This window comes from Vidua macroura, chromosome 9 (assembly GCF_024509145.1).
Source record: "Vidua macroura isolate BioBank_ID:100142 chromosome 9, ASM2450914v1, whole genome shotgun sequence".
NCBI classification, from domain to species: Eukaryota; Metazoa; Chordata; class Aves; order Passeriformes; family Viduidae; genus Vidua; species Vidua macroura.
Window position 1 is genome coordinate 17,682,835 of NC_071579.1, and position 24,973 is coordinate 17,707,807.

The 24,973-nt window shown below is 38.7% G+C and overlaps 1 protein-coding gene across 11 annotated transcripts in view; it reads left to right on the forward strand.

The window, feature by feature from the left end:
- The window catches only part of LOC128811770 (uncharacterized), a 499,902-nt gene that overhangs the window by 258,932 nt on the left and 215,997 nt on the right, over positions 1-24,973 (forward strand). For 9 of the 11 annotated variants that reach the window (XR_008438457.1, XR_008438456.1, XR_008438458.1 and 6 more), the window contains one exon: positions 10,895-10,981. The exons of the other annotated variants lie outside the window; for them this stretch is intronic. The gene's annotated coding sequence lies outside the window, so the exon portion shown is untranslated. The remainder of the gene's footprint in view (positions 1-10,894; positions 10,982-24,973) is intronic. 11 annotated transcript variants of the gene reach the window in all.

Below are 24,973 nucleotides of genomic sequence, written 5' to 3' on the forward strand. Positions count from 1 at the left end.
ACTCTAGTGCTAGTGCTCCTGATGGGGAAGTATTCTGGAGAAATGTTACATGCTTACTTTTATTCATGTGGTTTCAGTGTCTCATGGACATTGTCAGAGTCAGGATATTTGACTAGATGGATCTTTTATCTGATATAAATAATACTGCAAAAAGAAAGAAGCTTGAAGAAATAACCTTGTTTTAATAAAATATTTAATGACTTCTTTATTGTTGTTGTCAATACTAGAATATAGGCAAGATAGACTCTCTTATCTGCTAGGCTGTGTCTATTCACAAGGGTTTTGGAAAATCTAAATGATGATTCTATTAGAAATGTGACTTTCAGAATAATATGTGTTCAGGCCCTAATAAAGAAGGTATTGCTGTTATGGATGGATGCATTGCTTTATTTCAGTAGTAACCATAAGCCAGAGAGCTATTAGACTTCTATTGTTAGATGATGGATAGTATTTTCTACCAAAACTAAGCAGAAGGTAGTCAATGTGATCATCTAATGGCAAGGCCATTCAGTCACACCTAGGGAACTTCTGGTTTGACTTCATTCCATTCTCTTCTGGGTGTGATGTATTAGTAGAATTCTCAGGGACAGCCACTGTAACCCCTGATGAGGAGAAGAAATAAGTGTTAATCCCTTACTGCTCAGAGGAAGTCCTAAACACAGTTGTACAATGGACCAAAAGGGCATCTTATCAGTGAGGTGCAGCTCTTGATTAGATGGAGTTGTCCAAAGGAGACATGGATTCCTGTCCCCTTGCTTATGAGAGAAGATACCTCCCATGACCTTCAGCTGTAGATTCTCATCATGTTTGTTGGCCCAGGGAGCAACAGATTTTAGAGATCAAAACTCACAAGGAACTACCATGTGCCTGAATTTTTTTAAAGAAAAGGTGCTGTAGGAGAGAGAGGACTTGCTCTTCGGAAAGGCTGAAATAACTGAAATACACCACTAAATATGACTTAGAGGCCGCAGCAGAAGGGAACTCCTTTTTTCCCATCTTAGCAATTCCCATGTGTTTAGTAGTAGTTCATTCAGCTCATGATAGAAATGAGGAGATTTGAGGTAACACATTTTACAAGGCTTGTTAAACCTTGACAGTAAAAAAAAAAGTTGGCCTCTAGCAGAGCATATTGTGAGCTGAAAGAAACAAGGCTGAGCTCCTTGGAGAGCAGAATCTCAAGGGTTTTACAGATACTAGGTCTTAGTCATGAAGGACCATGGAGGGACAAAAAGAGATATTCTATGATAGCTACAAATGAGGTGTACTGGAAGGATGAATGTCTGAAGGACAAGCTGATGCCTGCAAGGACTGCCTAGAAGGCATAGTCAGTCAGCAGAGCTGATAGTAGATGCCTGCTGAGATAAAAAATATGGAGAAAATCAGATAAAAGGCATAAAATCTTCTATGTAACAGTTAGCAGGTGTTATGCCTGCTTTTTTTAACCACAGGCAGACTTTAAACTGAGCTAGTTCTTACTGAGTTTTGTAATTTTTTTCCTGATTGTTAGAAGTTTGCATTTGCACCTGCTAAATTGTAGCTGGTTTCTGACTTTATAAATATTAGCATTCATCTTCCTGCTTCTCGTTTGGCTCCCGCTAGTCTGCATTTGCTTACATGTAACCACCACACATTCACCAAAATATACTACCTCAAAAAGTGATTCAGACCAGTAATTGTGCCCTGAGGCATATAGTTGAACATTCACCTCAGGAAAATGAACAATTCTAGTAAGTGAGCTTGCGTGTATCACATACAATCAATCCTTTTCAGAAGACTTAATGCACTTAGAACAAAGCGTAACCCTGCTTTGTTCAAACTCAGTGTATGTTTATAAAAGTATCTGACTAATGGTTCTAAGAGCTCCTTTAATATATCCATTCAGGAAACAATGACAAAATTTTGGACAAAAAGTAGCTGAATTCAATATATGCAAAGGAAAATAATTTGGAAAATTTAAAAAATATTTAGTCAACCCATTCCAATCATAAGTATTGCAATTAGGTGAGTGATGTATGATATATCGGGGAAACTTAACTGTAGCAATGCCGGTCATTTTTCCTAAGTATGTTTCTTTACACAATTTAAGACTGAAGACAAACCTCAGTGTAAAGTCTTTAATGGATGGTTCTGTAGAAATTCTGTCTATTCAAAATACAGGGTATATAGCATAATGCTCAAGCTAGAATTAAGGCTTTGTAGGATTTAGAAAACAAAGTTTGACTGTAAATATGATGGTTTTATACTTCTATTTTTGTAGGAACTTTAACTTGCCAATCCATTCTATACATGGATCTGTACTCATTGCTTTAATTCAGTTACAGAGTTGATTGCAAATATACATACGTATGTGGATATTCTCAGTTCAGTCAGAGAAAAAAGAGAAAGAATTCTTCCAGGCCTAGCCTGGGAAAGTTAGGAGAAGGAATGAAAACAGTAAATATCTCTTTCTGTTCATATTGTTTATAGATATGTTCTACCACAGTGTGCTATTCATAGTGCAACAATGGTGTGAAAGATTTTCACTTTGAGACCAATCATATTTCACCTTCGCAATCCTGATTATAAAAGAGGAACGCTACTTGTTAATAAAGATCATTCTTTGCCTTCTGGAGATGGAGTCTCTTCATTTCCATCCTCGCCTCAACTGCGACATACGTACATACACATATATATACATACATACACACACACACACACACACACACACACACACACATATATATGTATGTATGAATGTGCCAGTTCCTTGGGTGGTTTTATTCAATAGGTATCAAGGGATTTTATGAAGGAAGTTAAGTATGATGATTGTCTCAACTTTGCAGGTGGGGAACTTAAAGTAAGGAGGGCTTTATAGACTTGCTGAAGGCCTAAAAGTAATTCTCAAAACTGAGTAGTGATTTTCTAAAAAATTTTTGACAGCATATGACAAACCATATTCTGCCGAGCATTTGTGCTTTGGTATCTCCAAACTTTCTTGAAAGTGTGCTATTACCCCAGAAAACATAGGAACAGATTTGTAAGTGTTAGCTTGGTAAAGTTCAGCTGAAGGTTTTGCACCTGAAATTGGGGTGGAAGGCAAAATTCTGCTTTTAATGTGAAGATGTTTATGTCAATCCATAGCAAAGAAGAGGCCACTGGCAATGAAAATATAATAAAAACTGTAAATATTTTTAGATTCCTTATTTATTGTAAATCTTACTCAAAATCGAAATCCTGCACTAGGTTTCCTTACTTGCTGAAAAATATCTCTAATGCCCAAGATACATACAGACTGGAAGTATATACATGCATACCTATAGATGCAAGTCTGCATATAAAATTATACCCAAGTACCTCCATGTACTTGCTTTATATTTTGTGATCCATCCTTTCCTTCCTCTCATTAAGGCAAAACATAATCCACATTTTCACCTTCATTTCATGGGTTTCAGTTTTAAAGCAACATTTATATGACCATGGGTTTTGTGTTTACAGCATTTTCTGTCATTGCCAGCTGCAGTAAAGTGTTTGGTTGGAAAGCTTCATTGAGACTAGCCAAAAAAAAAAAAAAAAAAATCCTTAGTACTTTTCAGAAATAATTATTGCTATCACTTACTATTTAATGAGATGAGTATGGAATTGTTGAAGCTGCAGCTTCAGTTGTGGCAAGATTAAAAACCTGCAGATTTTGTCTGCCCTTCCAAACAGCTGCAGTTTGCTCTGATGAGATTCCATGCAGGAGTTATGAGTCTTGTTTGTGAGTAGCCAGTAGCTTTCACAGATGATGGGCTGGACTACTAAACTAGGTGTCAAAGCGGCATCTGCGAGACTGGTGGAAATGACTGCTTATCAAATAGATGGTCCACATCTATTTGAATTGTTACTTATTAAGCAAAGATCAGCAGGCAAAATGGTCTTCACAGAAAATGTTCTGCCAGTCAGTGGTTTCTGGACTACGACCCTTGTCCTGATTCACAGTCCTGACGAATGTGAGAGAGGTCGGTTTAGAGGTAAGAAACCCTTCAAATTCTTGGCTGTGGTGAAGAAATTTCCCTTTCCCACTGTGGCAGTTTCCTAGCTACTCTGATTGCTCAGGCCAGTGAAAAAGCAGCATGGAAATATGATATGTTAGAGTCCATTGTGCTCTTGAGAAAAAATTTGCTAGCAAAAAATCCAAAACAAAGGAACATGCTAAAATGTAGTCATGAGACTGTGTACCAGGTTTATGTGGACAAATCTTCATAACAGCAAATGAGGAAATTAGTCATAAAAATCCAGTCAACCAGTAACAGAGTTTGTGCCTGTAAATTCTTAAACACCACTTTGGAAATGGCCACTATAATGAAAAGAAAGTAATCTTGGTTTGATGGAAGCAATGGTAATCAGTTTTCTCTAGTAAGCTTTGGTAAGGAATGTTTGTGCACATGTTCAGTGTATAAAAGGACATTGTGGTATTGGTACAATCCTATTTCTAGCAAAGAGTTACTCTTAGTTGGGTCTGGTTACTCTGTGTCTTCATTCAAAAAAAATGTAGAAAGCAGAACAGTATCACTACAGTGAAGCATAAGGACTCTTAAAAATTCTGTCTGGTCATCTTTAGAAATTGCTTGCAATTATAGCCCTTTTTGCTTAATTTCTTGTAAGCTTCTGACTGACATACCACCCTTTAATGAGCTGCATGGATGAAGAATGTGTTATAAGCAAGCTGGATACAGGTAAACAGAAAAGACAGGGTGTTCCCCATGGATCAGTGTTCTTTGTGGAAATGTTTATTTTACTTGATGTTACTTTTTTTAGTTTTGAGACTTTGATAATGTGGGTCTGAGGATAATCAGTTTGGGCAGAAGTTTGTGGAGGGGAAAAAAGTATATTTTAAATGTCAAATTGTATTTATAGAAAGTGCAGCTTAGATTACATGTAATTGACAGTGCCCTTTAGATTAACAAATGAGATAGGATCATCTTGTTTTCAGTAATCTTTTATGTTTAAGGTGTTTCTTTAATGGTTTGGATTACAGCTTAAAAATAGAAAGCCTGTGCATATGCTTCTGCTTGCTAGGGTACTGTAGACTTGATTTCTGAGGTTGCTGACAGCTTCTGAAAGATTTAGGAACTGTCAGCAGGAAACATTCCCATAGAATTTGTACTGTGAACTTTTTCTGGAAAAACAGCATCATTTAGCAGGTAATATATCTGCAATAAAAATACAGTTATGCAATAATGACTCATTAATATGGTCGATCATAACATGGTCTTTTCAATTCAATTTAAAAAGCAACTTGTGGAAAGAAATAAGTTCCTACTCAGCTAGTTAGTGAACTTGGTTATTTCTTTTTATTGTTGGGTTTTAAGCTTTGAAATAGCTATTTGATTTGTATGGGAGATAACATTTAGTAATGACATTTGATTTCTGCATAAACAGATTTCCATTTATGTTTAGATTAGTACAATAAGATTTTATTCATATTTTTTCTTTTTTTTTTTTTTTTTTTTTTTTTTACCTTTTTGAATATGCTAGAAACTGCTGGAGTACTTTGGTATGTAACTGCTAATTTATCCTTTATGTCTTTATGATCTTGTCAGTGCTTCGTGTCTACCATAGTTTTTCTAATCTAAAATAATCCCAGTGAAATCCTTTGATTGTGTGTTTGGACCTGATCCATTTCTAAAGCAGGAATGTAATGGGCTTTATGGCACTTACTTGGAAGTAATTTATCCAACAGAGTGAATATAGATACTTGTTTTAATAAGAATATGCTTTATGGTAAGTGGAGACGGCTATTTAATTAGCCAAAGGGAAAGTAGTTCATGATACAATCTGTTCCAATCATCTTGGACATTAAACAAAAAGTCAGACAAAGTTATTTATGTACATGCACTTTATTTGCAGTTGTTTTGAGTAACCTTTTGGTAGAACTTTACAGCATTATCTGGGGAAAAGAAATGTGGATGTGCATTTCTTTAAAAAAAAATGTAAACAGGAGTTTCACTTATTGCTCTCAGTGCTTCAAGTGCGCATCTCTTAAAGCAGTTGACAGTGGCAGCAGTGCTCAGTTTATCCTGGATAATACGCTCTCTTTTGACATTTGGTGGTTTACATCTTTCTGGTGTGAAGGCTGATATAGGATGCTATAAAAGCATTACACTCTGCTTCTTTCTAATGTGGATTTTTCTATTGCCTTGAGCTGCCTATTGCATAGATAAATAAGATGTATTTCTGAAGCAGAAGGATTCCTGTGCAGTGCTGTAGAAGCTGCTACGATTTTAGGAGGGATTAGAACAACATTTAGAAACTAAATGGGAACATGCTTCCTTCAGTTCTTCTGACTATATTGAGTACTGGACTTATTTTTTTGTGTTAAAAGTTGCTATTAGTAGTAATTGTAGTTACAAACCTAAAAGCAGCAAAGCAAAGGAGGAGTAGTTAAAGCATTCTGTTATTTATGAGTATGATATACTTTGTTGTTGGATTATACTAACTACAATGATTCATTTTCCTGCAAAATTGTCTTTATTTAAGGGACTAATCCATAACCTGTTTGATTTGATTTAATAATTTCTGTGGACTACAATGGTATTTGGAGGATGTGTCAAGGAAGGAAGAAAGAAAGGACGTCTCATTTACTTAAATGAAGTTGGAGCTATTGCAAATGTGGGGCACTTTTGGAGAAAAAGTGGTTGCATTTCCATATATGAAAATGCTTGCCTTATCAGTGGTTAAAATGGCTATTAGTAATTGTTAATGTCTCTTCCCCTCCCACTATTTTGTCTATAGAAATTTTTCTGAGGTTTTTACCCTTAAGCAGATCACTAGGATGTTCCTGAACAACTGATTTCACATGCAATTTGTCAGTTCACAGGAGCCTAAACAGCATTTTGTGTAGCAAAGCCTTCATTGTGCTGAACAGACACAGTATTTTCTCAGCATTATGATAAGAGACACAGATATCAGGCATACTCATTCAAGAGGAATGCCTGTGGCAAGAGGAGTGAAGTCCTAGGGCTAAGTTTATTTAGTGTAAAGAAAAATATAAAAATCAAGAAAGCACTTTTCTTCCAGCTCCAGCTTCCAACCTTTTGTACAGTGAGTTGGAAGAGTTTTTGATATAAGACAGTGAGTAGTGTATGCTGACACTTTCCCTCCTCCCCACGAACATGTATCTCCAGCTGGTTTACGTGACCCTGCTCGTTCCCATGCAGTCAGTGGTAACTCTGGAATACCAAGCAAATTCGGCCTGCGTACAAGCACAAGTCGTGACAGAGCCTGGAGTCTAAAAGCCAACAAACTCATGGCTTTCTTCTCTGCAACAAGTCAGGGATGAGCAACTACTCTGTAAATTGTATGGATATCTCAAACAGACCATTTTATTCAGCTACATAATGCAAATAAAAGCATCACACTAAAGGGGAGAGATGTTTGGTTTGGGTCATATTATGAAAAAATTCCATATTAAATAAATTTAGCAGTTCAGTTCTGGCAAATCACCAATAGGTTACTCACAAGTATCAGAGACTTGCTGTGTCCAGTTCTAGCATGATACCAAATGTTAATAGACAGCTCAAGCTTAGTTTAAAATTGCATTTTAAAATTGAACCAAAAAATTAAAGCAGGTATTTATTATATACATATAGTAACTGTCCCAAAACCCAGAGGAAAACCTGTCTGAACTTCCTAGACCTGATTGTCTGAGGCCCCTTTTCTGGAAGGTGCTAATTGCTTCCTAAGGGATGCCAAATGCTCTCAAATCATTGAATTCAATGAACCCAAATTGATGTATTTCAGTGAATTCCTGATGATGTCAGCCCTTTGAGCACTACAGACTCAAGGGCTCTCAGAAGTATGCAGGATCATGTCCTACATGGATAAACAAAACAATGTTAGTACAGTGACAACCAGGGAGGTTAATAGGTCAAGAACATCAATTAGAATATATGTAGCTGTACTGCTCATTTATGCTTTCATTTTTTGGACACAGGTGCATCTTTAACTTTTTGCACTGTGAGTATCCCATCAATTCAGATATAGGGAACTATTTATTGTCTACAACTCAATACACCTGATTCCTTGCAGGGCTAACACCTGAGGGATTTAAGAGTGGGGACAGGACAGGTCTGCTGTTCTCCCAGTCAGCTGGACAACTGAGCTTCCTTGGGAGCTGCTCCTAAAACTGGTTTTGTGGGCTCTGATGGTTCAGGTGCTGCTGTAGAGGCAGCTCAGCTGTGCATGCAGGTGTTACATAATTATGAATGTGGTAACATCAACAGTAAACCCAGGGTTAAAAGTGCCCTCCCTCTGCAAAGCTCTGAGATGGAACAGTGTTTTTAGGGTGTATGCACACCCTTTTAAAAATACACCAAACACTTCTTAGCACCTCTCTGGAGCTTTTGTGACTTAAACTACTTACCCCATATTGGCATATTTAGCTTTTCAACTTCACTGTGAAGTTGATCATTACATTATATTGGCAGCTTTTATCTATTACTGACATGCAACCACCTCTACAGTGAAATGCAGTAGCCTTTTCAAAGTGCCATTGCACACTCATGGGAAATAACAGGCATGCTTTACTGATCACAGATCATCAGATCCTCAGATCTGGATCTCACACAAAAGACCTTCAGATCTCCTAACACCTGAATCCAATACTGAATCAGAAGGAAAAACATTGTCTATTGCATCACTAAGCTGTTCCTGCAGTGGTAAGCTTTCTTGGAGGTCTCTCTTCCAAATGCTAAGCAGCCCAACTGGTCTTAGCTTTTAAGATCACAGCTCAAGGTGGTATGGCTGCAGGCCATAACTCTAATGAAAACCTGGTACAGTGGGTAGATTGTTCCTGGATCTCATTATAGGCAATTGTTCCACTACTTCTGCTGTTTTTAATTCCTAAACCTAATATTTACCTCTGAGCATTCAAAGTTATTTTGAATTTTATCTTGACAAATCACTAAGGGGTCTATTCTTCTTTCAATGCATGCATTTAACTCTCATTAATGTTCATATGAGTTATGCACAGAGCTCAGCTCCAGCAGGTTTTTTCCAGCAGGGCCTGAGTCCCAGCCCTTATATGGTGTTTCAAATTTTCTTATGCTTCTGAACAAACACAAAATTCTTCTGCCCAAATGGAGCAGAACAGTGCTTCCTCCCACCCTCCACTGTGACCTTCTGGTCTGCTACACCTATCAGTGGTAAGGAGTCTGTCCCCTTTTCTTTCCCCATTTCCAGCCATGCTTACATATGCATACTGGGAATCTTGGGGGCATGGTTTAGCAAAGAACTCACTCAGGCTCGGTGTTACAGAATCCTTGTGCAAGCTTTTACTGTAGAGTAACTGACAGTGTATTTTGTATTGAATCAGGCTCTGAATTATGCCTAACGCTCAGTTAACTGGAAAGGAAGACAAGTCCCAGCATATTGCACACCATTTTGACATTCTGTGAGCTCCCTGGCAGTCTTTCAGTTATACTTCTCAAAGATACTTTTGCTTTTTTCTTCATATTTTTGACAAAATGTTATGTATCCTGGACTGAGCACATGATACCTAGAAACAAACCCTGAAGGAATTAATTTTTAGACACAAGAACCCAAAGGTTTAATAGGATGAGTGTTGTTCGTACTGTATTAGCTTCTGTAGCATGAGTTGAGAGACTTAGCATAAAGGTTTTGGAAAATTATGATTTCCTGGGGCTTCTGCACCAGCCCTTTGTCAAGCACTGACTGAAGCAATCTCAAAGAAAATGCTGGAAATAGAAGGGGCTATTTTGAAACTTAAAAATGCCTCTGCAGGGCAAGGTGCATTCTCCTCTGTCTGGTGAAAGGAAAATAAATCTCTTCTTAATAGAGAAGAGCTGTAGAAAACAGACCTGGAAATACCAATGTCTGCATTACAGAGATCTCTGGATACTGTCATGAAATAGCCAAATATGTTGCTTCTGCAGGTAGAGCTCACTGGGAAAAAAAATCATTCTTCCACAGATTTTAATGTTTTCTTTGAGGTTGGAGGAAGGAAGAGGGGAGAACTACCCCCCATTTTTGACAAAAGCCAAAACCACAGGAAACATGATATATCTGAAATTAACTATGCTGCAGGGAATGCTGGACTGACTGATGGTGTCTGACATAATTTTGGTCAGTTTTAGTGCTGTGGTTTGCAGAGAAGAATCAAATTGGAAGGAATTTTGTTGGTTCTGGGGCTTCCAGGGTGACAGTCCACTGTCGTATCTGTCCTGAGAGCGAGGACAGAAGATTTCTAGTCCACTTTGTTCCCAGATTTTGGAGCAGTATTGAAGACAGGTAGCCTGAACAGATTTCAGAAGTGGGCATCTGAAAGCTTTGGGATTCAGTATGATGACAGATGTCATCCTGCAGATACCTACAAGGTACAGTGCAAGCCATTTTTGGGCATGAGGCAAGGGTCCTTGATCCCAAAAGCTCTGGTTTGACTGAGGTTGGCAAAGGCTTGCAGGTAAGTACCAGTACTGAGAACTTCAGTGGAAGGGCATGCAGCAGTCTGGGAAACTGGGCTTCCCAACAGCTCAGCAGACAGGCTGGCAAGAAGCCAGACATTCTAAGACCTGCCTAACAGACAGGATGTCACCACGTGTTGGCTGAAGTACTCTGGGGACAATTTATAGATTTTGATGAACCAGCATTTTTGACAAGCAAATGTCATTGGAAAATTCCCAATGAACTGTGGTTTCCAGCAGTTTGAGATGGTTCAGATGTTGTTTGGTTTAAACCAGGTTGTCTTATAAAATGAAAGCAAATGTCAATTACCATGTGCAAAACTATAATGTAAACGTTATCTCTTTTGGGGGCATGGGTTACTTACAGAAAGCTGGTTCCTAAGTAAATATTACATCTTTTCTGTACAGAAGGCAGAAATGTTCTAGAATTTTGCCTCCTTTTCACTTCCTAGATGGAGCAACCTGGCCAATCAGACAATGAAGGAAGGTATATGTATATATGTGCCAGAGGGTAAATTAATAGCTCCAGCCTCAAAGAGGTAAAGTGCTATTTAATGTTGTGATTTCTACTTCTTCCTTGGGGACAGAACTAAGGAATTAATGGCCAGTTATAGGTTCTCAATCAGGACTGCCTCTCTTGCACCCTGAGGAGCTAAACAAGCTACAAAGCCCATATATGTTTTTCTTGTGGAGATTTCAGTTTGTCATATGAGCAGAACCTAATGTGTTTCTAATTCATCTTCTCATTCTCTTTAGTTTTGGGATAAAAATGTCTTTGACAGAGCCTGCCACTTATTTTTGTCCTAGTTGTTTTACTTGGGTTGCTTTTTGAACTTGTACCTGGGAGTATTTCAATGTTTCTTCCCTGTTATCCAGGTTCTGCTCTTAAGGTGCTTTTTGTCCTAAACCCTTGAGCTGCTTTCCCAAGGGCTTCCCCATTTTCTGTGTGTCTATCAAATTGTGCAGTGATTTAGCATGGTTATCATGTTCCTACTGGTTCCAGTAACAGCCTCTTTCTTAGTCTCAGACTGACTTTCTCTGTTGTGTGAGAAAGGTGGTGTTGATGTGTCTGACACTATATCAGAATCTTCCATCTTTTTCTTTGTCCTAATGTCTAATGTTAAACTAATGCACTAAATCAAACATTATGCCTTGCAGACAGGCAGTCCAATATAAAAGTCACACATTTACAAGCTTTCATGCTTAAGAAAATTGAATAATAGAATCATTTATCAGAAATAGAATAATTTGTTGGAAAAGTCCCTTTATAGAAGAGTAAGAGCTAACAGCTGCATCTGGATAGCAGCCGTTGTAGCATTATTTTTAATATACTATATATTTTTATTTTTCCATCCTCTGGATAATTTTTCACAGAGATGGTATAGTGAAGTGTGCTTTCAGCAATGATGAGAGTGGCTTTGATGCTCTCAAATGACAGTTTTACCTTAGAAGGAACAATAACCAAGCTTATATTTTCACTAATTGGTGGCACCAGCGAGCTCTACAGTTGGTGCAGTATCTTTGTTTTAAAACAGTGAGCTCATTAGAGCCAGTAGACTGCTTCCATTGGAATAGTTAACAAGCTGCAACCCAGAACATTTCTATGTGCCTTTCCACCCCCTCAGAGACTGCCTTAGTCATCACAGCCTAAGAAAGTAAGAAAGATTGTTTGCTGAAATGTGAAGGAATTTTACCATTCTGTGGTATTGGAATTAACATATTATTATTGGATTCCAGGCCTTTATTACTTTAATATCTTTATTTTGACTGTGGCTCTAAAAAAGCAGATCTGTGAAAGAACTTCTGGCTTAATACACAAACATAAAACTTTTAAGGGCATTATGGTGGAAACATGCTTGATCGGGAGCTGTGGGCATTACTATAACTTAATCTAAACTTGCTTCAGTACCCTGTATTTACTGAAACAACTTGAGCTAAGCAATGGTTATATTGTCTTGTACTGGAAGGAAAACAACTGTTCATTGTATATCACAGAATCATAGAGTGGTTTGGGTTGGAAGGGACCTTAAAGATCATCTAGTTCCAATGCCACTGCCAAGGGCAGGGTCACCTACCACTACTCCAGGTTGCTCAGAGCCCCACCCAACCTGGCCTTGAACACTTTCAGGAATGGGGCATCCACAACTGCTCCAGACAGCTGGTTCCAGTTCATCACCATACTACCAGTAAAAAAATTCTTCCTAATATCCAATCTAAACCTACCCTTTTTCAATTTAAAGACATTTCCCCTTGTTCTATCACTATTTGTCCTTGTGAAAAGTCCCTCTCCAGCTCTCTTGCAAACCCTTCAGGTACTGGAAGGGGCTCTAAGCTCTCCCCAAATCCTTCTCTTCTCCAGGCTGAACAATTCCAATTCTCTCAGCCTGTTTTCACAGGAGAGGTGCTCCAGCCCTCTGATCATCTTTGTTGCCCTCAACTGGACTCATTCCAACAGGTCCATGTCTTTCTTATGTTGGGGCCCCAGAGCTGGACACAGCACTCTATACATTGTCTCATGAGAGCAGAGGGGGAGAATCACCTCCATCCACCTGCTGGCCACGCTGCTTCAGCTGCAGCCCAGGATAGGGATGGTTCTCTGGGCTGCGAGTGCACATTGCTGGCTCACGTGGAGCCAAAACCCCCCAGTCCTGCTCAGGGCTGCTCTCAATCCGTTCTCTGCCCAACCCTGTTAGTGCTTGGGATTGCCCCAAGCCAGGAGCAGGACCTTGCTCTGGCCTTGGGGAACTTCACGAGGTTCACGGGGGCCCTGCTCTCCAGCCTGTCAGAGTCCCTCTGGGTGGCATCCCTTCCCTCCAGCGTGTCGGCCACACCGCACAGCTCAGTGTCATTGTCACCGATGAGGGTGCTCTTGATCCCAGTGTCCGTGTCACTGACAAAGCTGTGGAACAGGGCCAGTCCCAATACTGACCCCTGAGGATCTCCACCAGTTACTACTTACTGGATTCCACTTGGACATTGAGATGTTGACCACAACTCTTTGAACGTGGCCACTCAGCCAATTCCCTATCCACCAGGTAGTCCATCCATCAAATCTATGCCTGCCCAGTTTAGAGACAAGGATCTCATGATAGGGTGGTGTCAAATGCTTTGCACAAGTCCAGGTAGATGACATCAGTTGTACTTCCCTATCCACCAAAGCTGTAACCCTGTCATCAAAAGCCATCAAATTTATCAGGCAAATTTGCCTTTAACGAAGCTATGTTGGCTGTCATCAGCCAGTCTCCTTATGTTCCATGTGCCTTAGCATAGTTTTCTGGAGGATCCTCTCTGTGCTTGTGATGGGCACAGAGGTGAGACTTGACTAGCCTGTAGCTCCCCAGGTCTTCCTTATTTCCCTTTTTAAAAAATGGAGGTGATGATTCCTTTTTTCATCCAGTGGGAAATTTACTGGACTGCCACAATTTCTCAAATATAATGGAACTATGATTTAGAATTCAGTACAATCACCCAGTGGAATAACAGGAGCTCCTCACACCCCACCCTGGGGTGTTAGATAGCTGAATCTTTAAGCTAGCTTGATGTAGGCCCATCACTTTCTGTATGCAGCATTACAAAGACAGCTATGTATTTAACTCCCTGTCTAATCTAAGTCCACATGACCAGATATTCCTGGAGAGATCATAGGGACAACCACTGGATTTGAAATAAGATACCAGAGCTTTTGCTTTCAAGGCCATTATTCTCAAGGCTGGCAGGAGGTCTTACTTAAATTTTCCTGATTAAGACTGTAGTAGATGACACTGGCAGCTGGAAAGGTTGTTAGGTATCGATAACTGTAAAATTTAAATAACAAACTACCCAATGCTCTACTGAAGGGAAGTCTCAAGAGCTAATTTATGGGAATTTTAAAGGATTAACTGGCTAACATCAATCACACACTCAGATATAAAATCTGCTATATTCAACAAGTGCCATGAACAATTGCATTTGTACATCTCAAACATATCTTGGGTACCTGATCGGAGATTTAAAACCATGGTTACAAGCTTCACCTTTGCAGACAGTGTAGTTACTGACACTTGGCTCAAGCTCAGAACTCTGTTAGGATACAGGACTATCACACAGGCTGCTCACCCTTCTACTTATTACTACTTTTTGAGCCGAACACAGCCTACTGTATTTTGGTGCTTTTTTGATTGTTTGCTACCATTGTATTAATGATGATCTACACATACTATTTCTGCATTCTGTAGACCTAGTTCTTTTGCTAGAATCAGAATATGAAGTGTGAAAAGGTGACCATCTGAAATATGTTATTTCTATGCCACTGTGTGCCTCAGTGGCAACAGAAAGGATTTGGATTGCTTGCGTGCTGTTTTCGGTTACTCACCTTGAAAGAAAGAGGAAGGTAGCATGGTCTGTGTCCTCTGCAACCACAGCCTTTTCTAAATGCTTTGGTGTGTTATTGTAACTTGCCTTTTTCCCCTCTTAAAAGTCTCTCTGTACTACATTATAAATACCAATAAAATGTTAGTAGAAAAAACCACATAAAATTCATGTTATTTGTTTTAGACGTCTACAAGATACAGTCAGTGTAGGAGGCTGGAATTTTTTTACAAGGGGGAGTATTATTTTCACTTTTTAATTTCACATTGACCAATATTTTTACTTAGGGTAAAATAAAAACATACATTTTCCTGAGCCTTTACCAAGATAAATTTTCTGAACATTAGGCATTCCAGGATATATAGCCAGCTCCTCCTGAGAGGCCAACGGATAGATCCGTTTGCTTTGGAATACAGTTTTCTCCATCTCCCGTCAGCTCTTGCCTGTGTCAGCAATATGGAGCATCATGGACAAAGCAAATCAGAGCTTTAAAATGGACTGGCACCACCTTCTCATGCCTTCTGTCCTATCATGGTTTAGGTCATGGATTGTGGTCAAGAAGAAATACTGACCTTTTTGCTCTTCGTACACTGGGAAAAAGGTGGGCACAATGTGTTTGGGGTGCAGCTGTTGCCCAATCCCCCAGGGTGGCAGAGATGCCAAGGCACTCTGATAGGGTAAGGAATGTTGGAGTGGAAAGTCAGCTGATTGGCTTGGTCACCTCTTTCCATTCCTGGCAGTGAGTCACTGTAACCATCTTGTTAAATGAAGTCATCTGTTACCTCTCCTCCAAGCCATATGATTAATACATTTCATAACAAGTAGATCACTGCTCATTACTCCCCAATGTTCTCAGATGCTTCTTTTATTTTTCTAGAGGTATCTGAGCAGTTTGCAGAACACTGGGGATGCCAAGTAGGCCAGTTGTCTTGCAGAGATGGTGGCTGGTGTGGCATCTGAACCCTAGTGCAATCTTTTAACAGTTTATTTATGAATGGACTGTATTCCTGTACATTTGAAAGAAGGAAAATACTTCCATTTGTAAATTGACTTCTAGATTTAAATCTTACAAATATGTATGTTTTTGAGTATTACTGTGTACCACGTGGATGGCACTGTAGTGGCAAACTGAATTCTCTCTGTTGAAATGTTGAAGGCGTTAGTATTGCTTAACCCTGCAGTTCTCTCAATTAAAGATGCAAACGAAAAAAATCTTTTATCCAAACAGGTTTGTATTGGTGTTAACATACAGTTATACTATATGCGTAGATAGAGCTTTTGATCCAAGAACCTCTCAGTATCTTTAGAAAAATGTATCATGGTAAGTGAATTCTCACCATAGGACACTTAAGTCCTATACCTTTCTTATGGAAGTTTTCACAGCAAAATTGTTTAAAACTTAATTTTATCAGTCTGGATAAAGACTAAGGCAGGAGCTGAGCAATGTGATTTTCAGCTCCTACCTTAGTCTTTATCCAGACTGATAAAATGCAGGACTGCAAGGTCCTGTGCAACTAATCTGTAAACCTTTCATGGATAATCTTCCAGAGGCATTGTGATGTTCTTGAAGAACTTCCAATTTTTCCTTCTTTTACTGATAGCAGTAGACCAGTTTTTTGCCTTAGGGATGACCAGCTTTAAACTTTGTTTAAACTTTTACTGAGAAGTTGAATTCTGCTCTACTAGGAAAGCAATGATTTAAGCATCCTATTAATTAATTTTCAAAAGTTTATTATAATCCTTTCATACTTGTTCACAAAAATGATGGATCTACAGAATACTTGATGACTGCCACTGCATTTGGGTCATGAAACTTGCTGTTATTATTGAAACTTGTCTGCAGTGTTTAGCAGTACACACTTTGTCTAATTGCAAGCTGCCATGGAAATGTATTCTGAGTTGCTCTTACAACTGTATTTCATGAGCTGTTCAAAGTTTGAATCCTCACAACCCAGCCCCATGTGTTGATTATGATGTACCTGTCTTAACCTTCCCTACCCTGTATAGCCAGGCTTTCACACATCTTCTCCCAGGGAGGAATGTTGTAGTCTGGGAAATCCTTGCTAGATTTTAGTTAATATTGTTCCTCACCTTTGCTATATTTTTTAGTGAATTAGTTACAGATGCTAACATTGAATATCTCACTTTTGGTTTCAGAGTTTGTCCATTTTGAGATGACCAGGACAGTTTATATTTTGTGTCATTTTTTTCATCCTCCTTCCAAAATCAAGCAACTCTTTCTGCATTAGTTTCACTTGTTTTGTATTATGATTTTTTTTTCTTTGAGATTTTACAAACTATAGCCTTACTTATTTTTAATGAATGTGTGGCTCTGGAGTGTGAACGAAAGGTCCAGATGTCCCCTCTACATGGACTGCAGCAGGTTTTGGATTCTCCTATACAAAACCTGAACCATATGGAATTTCTATAGTAATTTAATAGAAAAGATTACTATTTTGACAACTATTTTTCTTTTATGAGTATCAAAGCATATTATTTGGGGTTTTGCAGTGAAAAGTGTATTTCAAAATATTGTAATACTCATTTTTATGTTCTTGAAGTAGAGGTCCTAAGGGGACTAGCAGCTTTCATACCAAATCAAATCAAGTCTGTAGTGCTGTGCAGGCACTGAGTTCTTCTGTGTGATGTAGCTAAACAAGTCCTCATGTGTGTGAGAAACAGTCTCTGTGAAGGGCTGAAGTATCAGCATCTGCAGCACTTGGAGGAGTGGACTGTTTCTCACAGCCAGAAGAGTGCAAGGGAGGGTCTGAATTATAGTCCGCGTAGCAAAATAACCACTTTCTCCATTGTGAGCATTGTGAATATATAATTATTTAGTGACAGCAGATAGTTTAACATTCACCTTCTATTAGCTGGTTACTGATTCTGCTGTGTTGACTTGCCTGCTTGGCAAATTGAAAAAATACAATCAAAACAAAGAAATGTAGCTGTCTGCACTCTGGAAAGGACTTTAGATTTGTCTCTGACAGTGATCCATGGCAGACACTTGAGATAACAAGTATCTTCATTTGTCCTACACTAGGAAGGTGTGGGATGATTTTTCTCCCAATTCAATGCATTGATAATACATAATGTTCTGAGATTGGTTTAAATTTGGAAGAAAGTACTTTATTACTGCTTTAACAGTGCTTTTTAAACTCAGTTCTGATAACTGGCTTTTTTTGTTTGCTTCTGTAGAAGTTGCACGAGTTTTAGATATTGGAAAGTTTTTTGTGCCGTGTATGTCCAGTGGCTATAAATGGTACCGAATATTTTGAATTCTCCAACTTTTAAATTCATTACGGATTTTTTTGGGCTCTTTTTCATGATAGGAAAGACATGATTTACTTTGTCTCTGCCATTCAATAGCATGCTTCCAATATGTCCTCATCTTGTTCGTCTCCCTTCTAGAATAAATAGTCTTTTCAGAGCATTCAAACAGTCTGATTGTTATTCATTATATCTCACTCACCCAACACTTCTTTATTCCTTTCTTTTGGCAGCTGTAGATTTTACTGGGGTTTTGTTTGCTATTTTAGTTCTTGCTCTTGGCATAAAAGGTTCGTATTTTCTATGTTGATGTACATTACCATTGTCAACAATTAATTTTGGGTCTTTTTGCATAGCTGCTTGTGATGCCTTAGCATATTATCATTATCCTACTTTGTCCTGAGATAAATACTCCTCCATACCCTGCAGATGCTGCCATCTCACTGCTCCTGGACCTCCCAGAGCATTAACAGGCCATGAAATAGAAGAAGCCTTCAATAGTTAGCCTTTAGCTATGCAGAAAATTGACCTGAATGCCATACTCAGCTTTCTGCTGCACAAATTTTTACCCCAGCAGTATCTCTTCCTAACCACTTGGCTTCCTTCGTAGCTTGTCATGAAGAAGCTTGCCAAAGTCTGGCTCTGCCTGCAGTTACCTTGTGTCAGGTGGCTTTCCTTACTTTGCTGTAGTACCGACAGAGCTGTGCTGAATCGCAAGAGATTAAGACCTAGTTTCCTATTTGAATCAGTTTACCAAATTCACCTGGTCAGATATGTGATGGATGATTCAAGACTCTAATTCCTTGATCATTCTGAGATGACACTTATGCACTGAAGGGACACTATTCCCGTGGTCCAACTCCTTTGAAACAGAACCATTATCAAGTACGAGCTCGTCTTTTGCCAGCAGCCCAGCCAATTTATACTTAAGATCTTCTGGACTTTTGGTGTAATGTCATCATCTCTGCCTGATGACTCATTGTTTTTATAATTATGACTTTGCTGAAGAACCTTTTCCCTGACACCTCAATTTCCCGAAATGTATCATCCTTATTAGCTTAGCAAAGGGGAAGGAGCTTGGATCATGGTCCTCACCTACAAATCTCTGTGACATGCCTGGGAACATTAAAGGGTGCCCTGCAGTTCATGATATTTTCTAATAAAACCAGATTTAGAGATATGACAATCCACCAAAAGTAGCAATACTTTCTCCCTCAAATTCTGTCTTTTTTGCCAGTTTAATAAAAGTAGAGCAGTATATTGAGTCTTTTTTTCTACCCTTTTCTCAATTTTCCAATTTACATGGTAATTAAATTGGTAACTGGGACAAATAAAATTTTGTGGATAGGTCCCATTTTTGTTCTCATTTGTCATTCAAGAGAAAATTTAAATTTTGGTTGAAAAAATCACAACTTTCCACATAAAATGTTACATCAAAGTTACAGAGTTCAGCTTTCATTCCATTTTCATCCCACAATCACCTGAAATTCTTCCATTTGTTCTGATAAACTTGCTTCTGATATACATGTCATATATTTATTTTGCCACCCGTGAAATTCTTTGGTGGAATTTTAAAGAAAATAATGGGAAAAAACCCCTAGTGAATGGGATTTGAAAAGTGCCAAGCTTACAATCCACAGAGAGCAATACACAGCACCATTAAGGATAACAAGAAGAATAATTCTCTGGTGGGGACTCTAATAAATGTAGTCGTGTGCTGTACTAAAGAACACATGAAAATGGATGTGGTATAACAAAATTATTCATAAAGAGAAATGCAAGAGGTTGTCATGCTGAGTGGTTACATGCAGTTATGTGGAGCACTAACAGGGTTACCACTAGAAGCAGAGTGCTGGGGTGCTCACAGATGTTTTCTAACTAGCTTTGAGTGTAAACTGTTTTTATCTTAGAGTATCTAGACAAAGCTGGAGTTGAAAGGATGCAAAATCTTTTTACTGATTGTTAGTAATTCACAGCCAAATGGCAATAACAACTCATGTAGGTCAGTGTAATAGCCACAGCAACTTCAAGATGTTTGATGGAAGGTTTTCAGGCTACATGCTTTACTGCTCTTTCTCCTGGATTATTTTTGATACATTATGATCATATTCTCACCCTGTGCTTTATAAATTAGCAATGAAATGTGTGCATGCACATGTGTGTATGCACACACAAATGTCAATGAAATATAGCAAACAAACTGAAATACTCATTGGAAAAGTTTACTGTGGAAGCAAGGAGCTCTTCCTAAACTGCTACTGTAACATTTCAAACTGTAATGTTAGAAAACCAGAGGCTGAAACTTTGCTCATATTCCTGAAGTACAAAATGTCTAGGAAGTGCAGTAATTCAGAGAGCAGCTAAGTGTTGTTCCAGCAGCTCACTGAGCTAAAACATCATTTACCCACAACATCAATATGATCTGAGTTTTATACTATCATTTAAACATTTAAACAGCAACAGATTTACAGCACAGACTTGAGATATGGCTGTAACTAATACTGTAACAAAATCAATAGACAAATGTTTTAGAGAAGGGCAGTTGCTGCTGTTCTCACTGATGTGTGTTTGCGTGCATAGCACAGTCCCACCAATGTGCTTTGAATTCAGCTCATAGGAAGGAGATTTAAGCTCAGGGATTTAAAGCATTCAGACTTCTTCAGACCAAAATCATATCAAGACATGGCTAGGAGTATCAGTGGCCATGTCTAGAGCCAATAAAAATCTGTGGAAGTGTTTTTCTCCTGAAATTGGCCTTTGGGGATTTGCCTTTAAGATTACATTTTAATTGAAGTAGTGAGCCAGTTCTGCATGTGGTGGAAGCAAGAGGCCTGCTAATATTAGAGCTCCTCAAGAGCCCTGCAGATTCTGCCAGGTTAGTTAAGGTGTTTCTACTGGACTTAGACTTCAAGATGTGGAATGATGAAACAGTTTGTACTGTTTCATCAGTGCCTCACATCTTCAGAAGTTGATTTTAGGCAAGCTATTAGTGGTCATGGTGCTCAGCTGGGATTGAATCTATTTGCTTTCACATATCAGGTATTTACATCAATAACCATAAGCATTTTCTCACCTCATAACATCCTGGATTTAAAAATTTATATATAGAAACAGGATAAAAATGTAAAAGCTGAAAGGATGGACAGAATCTCTGTGACCTGCGGCAAAAAAAAAAAAAATCTCTGTAAATATCAAGCATAAAAACTATAACTTGGAGCATTTACCTCTGGAACTTATAATGTGCTGAAAGCCTGATCCACACACCTCAGTCGTTAAAGTTACTAAATAGGTTTTTCTTCATATACAGGTCTTTTACCCTGCATTTATGGGCTTAGAGTGCCAACCTAGAAATAAGGACTTATATTGATTTTTATTTTGAGATTAACATAAACTCTAGTATTCAAAGCCTATTTCATAAGAAACTGATTCTCTTTTTCTTTTATTATTTTCCCCAGATTAGCTACCCAGGAAGAGAGTCAGAAATATAAATAATTAGGTAAATTTAAGGATTAAAATGTTCTTCTTTCACCTAAACAAAGAATTGCAATGAACAGTTTTAATATGAAATTAAAATAATAAAGGGGTTAAAATAATTTGATTTGCTTCTCAATGGAGAGTGTTTGTGCATGCAGCTCAAAAGGAGCAAGCAATACCAGGAAGGTAATTTTAGCTAATGTATTTTAGTCTACTTTTAGGACTGGCTGAAGGCACATGCACGATCTGTTTCTATTGTGCAGCTGGCAAGTTGTAACTTGTGAAGTTACAGGAGCAAAATCCCTTCTAAGCAGGAGCCTCTCTGCTAAGATATTAATCTGAGGTCCTCTTCTAATTGCCAACAGTAATCAGTGTGTTCATGTGCTAATCAGTGTGTTCATGTACTTTTTGGCAGAGTACAAAAGGGTTAATGAATAAGTGATGCCAAAAAACAAACCCACGTGTTGCATTGGGAAATGTTTCTGCAATAGTGTGTCATTGTTCGGGTGAGGAAATGTCACGTGCAGCTTCAGACTATTTATACTGTCTAAAATCAATTTTGAAAAATGTAAGCACTGGCCACAGTGGGGCCCTAGCAAGGATTTGAAATAAACCTCCCAGGAGGAGGATGTAATTATTTTCTCTTAATATCTAAAATATCAGGTTTAAAGGGAGAAGGTAAAAGCATTCATTCAGCACAAGTGCCTCAGTGTGTTTATTGAATGGAATCACACAGTCTGGAGGCCAGCACTGTGCTGCCTCACATGCCTGCTATCCCACTAATTTTGCTGGGATTAGAGCGGGTGTAAATGAGCACAGAATTTAGCCACGGGATTCTAAATCCACTTTGGCTGAAAAACCACATGTGGGCATGTGTACACCTCCGTGCACAGGCACACACGGTGTGCCCTGCACCGCTGCAGGTGGAGATTGCTGTGGTATGCTTGCGGGGTGGGGTCCCCATGGCAGGAATGCCAAAAATCTTTTTCATCTTATTCACCTCAGAGAAGTTATAGCTGGCCTTGACAGTGGTATTTTTGTCTTCAAAATATACTGCTATTTTAAAAACTAGTTAAACACACTTAGTTGAAGAAAGCTGTACTGCTTTAGTAATTTGCATTTGTGAGCTTCCACCTGTCAGCCAATTTGACTGTGCTCAAATGAGACAGCCACACACCAGCTACTTTGAGCAGCAGCAAATGACCATGGGGAAGTGAACAGGAAGAACTTGTAAACTCTTTGCACTGCTGAAAGATATCCACTAGTCTTTAACTGAAGATAAACATGGAGAGACTGCTATTGATGAGATATTCTTCTTCCCAGCTACAGAGACAGATGTAGAGCTGAACTTTGGCCATTTGTGTGTGTGAAACCAAAGTGAAAGTCATATCCAGAAGGTTGTTAAGTTGCTCTGAAGCTCTGTGAGGGCTGAAGGTCAGAGTGAGACTTCCTATCTTAAGAATTGCCATAGTGTCTTATCTCCTAGTGATAATGCTTGGTCTTGCAAAGTAGCGGAAATCTCTTGAAAATTGTTTCCATTGCTCTTTGCCATCATTAGGAGAGAGTTTGTGTTCTCCTGCTCTCAGGAGGATCAACAAGCATCAGCAAGGATCAACAAGGGTCTGCACATCTGTGTGATGTTAGGACCATGTCAAAATTAGAGTCAGGGCCTGAGCTCAAATTTCAGATATATCCAGGTAACTGGAATCCAGATGCCATCTTTTACTCTGTGCCCATCTCTGATTTTACTCAGATGGAGTAGGAGCAGAACAAAACAGGCCAGGTCTGTCCAACAGAGGAGATTTAAAAGTAAAGATGTGAGATCTACGGGAAGGATTGCTGCTATCTCTGGGCCATATTGTGTCACTGATTTTTAGGTTGATCTCTTAACTGATTCCAATTGTGACTCAGACTTAAAAATTGATGATACAGTATGGCCTTATGTGAAGAAGGGTAAGGGCTTGGGTTTGCTCGCAGCTGCAGTGGTGTAAATCCTGAGTCACTGCACTCAGCTGGAGTTAGGTCACTTGTGCTGGAAAAGCTTAGGGCCTATTCTTGTGGAGTCAGGGAGAGGACCCATAAAACATCAGCTGCTTCAGAGAGCCATCTGCACCCTCTCTCCCCTCAGCTATTCAGATAATTCAAGGCAGTTTACCTCTCTATGCAAAAAGAATAAACAAATATTGAAGTAACCACAGGATAAAAGCATGCTCACAGGCAATTATGAGAGAGCAGCTGATGCACTGTAAGTTCACACCCTATGTTACCCTGTGGTAACTTGTTTGTAAGCTGGTTCTCTCTGAACATGGTACTAGAGAGCAGGCTGCAGCCCTTTACATCACACTAATGACTGCTTCTCAGAAAATATTTGCAGCTTGTTAAGCTCTTAAAAGAAATAAAGAAAAGGGATGGGCTAAAAAACGTCTTCCTTCTGGGGATATTTTCCCAAGTAAGAGCAGCCTAACAGTTCTTACTAGTTAGTATCTAATGATACTTAAATGTAGTCCAATTGCTATTCCTAAGATTCCAGTTTCTATCTGCTAGAATTTGTTATAGCTGTCAATAAACAAAACATGGTAATAATTACAGTGGTGCCTGCTGATACCTCTGTGGTTAACATTTTTCATTAGTTTTATTATAATTCTGTGTTTATTAGGAGTTGTAACTTGGACAGAGAACCTGCTCTTCAAGATGAATTTACCCATATAATTATAAACTATTCCTTAATTTTTAAATCCAGGTATTTTTACATTTACAAAATGCCAAAAAATGCGTGCTTAAGAATGGTTTACCATGTAAGAAAGCTTTTAATTATTTTTATTTGATAATTTAAAAATCCCATTGTTTGCCAGAATTCTACTCAGACCAACAATGAAAAAAGTTAACACCTCAGATGCTGGGACATAATACACTACAAAATGGCCCCAAGCATACATTTCTTTCCAGAAATCCTCAGATCTTGACAAGTGCATGGAAATATTACTTGGGAACATATTGTGCTATTGGAGGTACTGAAACCCACAAAACAGAGAACTAACTTCAGCCTTCAAATATATCCATGCAATTCAATGAACTACATTCTGATTAATGTTATAATTTGGCCCAGAAAATTTAGGGCAAAGGCTAAACCTTTTGGTCAACACATAACTGCACTGAGCCATTACATGAGTCTCAACCCTCTTTTTTGTCTTACAAATCATTGGTCCTGAAATATCTATTAAAGGCATAAATGGGTAATTTATAGATGAAGGGCCAAATTCACCAGAGCTGTGTCTGGAAGATATAAATAACACTTTCTTGTTTCAGCATGGCTCATTGCACTCTGCCTTCCTTTGGTGTTTTCTGATGATGGAAGGAGATTAATTTAATTTGTGGTTGGGATTTCATCCTCGCTGTTAGCAGCTGCTGAATCAGTGCATTCCTCTGTTACTCTGGTCATT